This window comes from Mus pahari, chromosome 21, assembly GCF_900095145.1.
Source record: "Mus pahari chromosome 21, PAHARI_EIJ_v1.1, whole genome shotgun sequence".
In the NCBI taxonomy this organism is placed as follows: domain Eukaryota; kingdom Metazoa; phylum Chordata; class Mammalia; order Rodentia; family Muridae; genus Mus; species Mus pahari.
The window spans coordinates 35,660,347-35,662,375 of NC_034610.1; positions in this window are offsets into that span (position 1 = coordinate 35,660,347).

Sequence of the window (2,029 nt, forward strand, 5' to 3'; positions counted from 1 at the left end):
CTCTAACTTAGACCTTTTTGTTTGTTTGCTTGTTTGTGTTTGTTTTTGTTTAATCAAACAGTTTCCATCTTGACAATTAAGGATATCTCAATCATTTGAAAGATGTCACAGGTAGTAGATAGAAAATATTCCTCTTTTTAACTTTCTAAAAGGAAGAAATATTATTAACACACCAACATAGATGACAGCACAGAGAGATCTCCTCCTCTTATTATTCTTCATGATAGGGAGGAAGTCAAAGCATTGCTGTCTGTGGGTACCTACCAGGTCAGACCAAGGACATGTCCAAGAAGGATGGGGAAATTGGAAACTTTTAGAGGCAAGGAGAGAATTGAGTATAATTTGTTCTAGAACAAAAAGAACAATTGGTTTCAGAGGCTCATTGTAGGAGTTAATATCAATTCATTAGTGAGACAGTATCTGAGATGTATCTCAACCATCAAGTCTGCTGGTCTTGAGTTCCCCGCAGTATGGTGCAGCCTGAGAAGCCCTTGGCAAATGTTTTAGTTGTAGGACTTATGGGATTACTTTGCAAATAGTTTTTATTGTAGATACATGCATGGGTTCTTTCTCCTTAGCCCTCTGGATTTATTCAGTTAATTTGTTGTTAGAGTTGATATACATGCCTGAGTTTTAATCTTGAATTTTAATAACTTCAGGACATTCTTTTTCTTTTTTTTACATAGAGTATGAGAAGAGATAGGGCACCTGCTCTTCTTCATCCACCCTCACATTACCTTGCTTTGGTTCCCTACTGCTCTGCAACACCCTTCTAAGTTATTTGACTTCTAGAAATTCTCCTTCTTCTCTGGGGCCAGTATCATTAGATATAATATAATTTTCACAAATTATGTTTACTAGTTATCTAATTAATTAATTCAGTGATTGTAATAGAACATAAGAAGGATAGCATTCTTTATAGGAAAAGCATTTTTTATGTATGCAGAACATTATAAGCTATTTTTCTGTGTTATAGTGTCTATTCATTTTTTCATGAAAATTCAATATAAAATTGAGATTCATAGGAATCAGGTGAAAGCCAAAACAAAACTACTCAAATGTGCGCAATTTATATTTATTCTTCACAGAAACCGAATTTAGTTAAAATGAGTTAAACTAAATGGTCCGATGTGCCCACATGTTTAAAATATTTTTCTTGAATTTGACAGGAAATTCCTACAGGATGCCATTTAATGTGCGTGGCAATATTACACAATAGGCATAAAAATTGTAACAAATTCCCAAGAAGAGCAAAACATTTTGTTTTCTAAAAGTTTTTAAAATTATGAGAATTTTATCTTGGCCTCCGAACCACATAAACTTTTTAGGGTTATTCAATATGGCTTCCATGAATAAACATTTTATTGTTCATAATTTCTTTGGGTAAAAAAATCAAATAATCAACACAGTTCTATCCTATTTGCTTTAATGAAATTTCTCCCTGAAAGTTCAAATATACCTCAAGGGTCTTTAATTTGCATTAAAATTCTTTTTAACCTTAAAAAAAAAAACATTTTATTGATTCTTTGTGAGTTTCACATCGTGTACCCCAGTCCTTTGCTCTTGCAACCCTTCCCTCTTGCAAACACACACACACACACACACACACACACACACACACAGAGACAGAGAGAGACAGAGACAGAGAGAGAGAGAGAGAGAAAACAAAAACAAACAAAGCAAAGAAGACAGCCCACTGTTCAAGCTGTAGTGTGTCACAGAGTGTCCCACTATATATATCTATCCGTCTGTACACACCTATTCACTTGCAAGTGTTATTGCAATGAGTCATTGGTCTAGTTTCAGGTCTCTGGCTTCTTCTGCGACACTTATCAATATTGAATCCTCTCTGGGACTCCTCCTGGTCATCCTGTTGTTGCCCTGTGTCATGGAGATCCTGTAGTTTTGATCAGCAAGACTGACCTTTTCAGGAGCACCAACTGTGCACACATAATATAGATTTTTGGGGTGGGCCGATTTAGATCCCTGGACCTGGGACTGGGTGGTAGCTGAGCTGGACACTGCATTG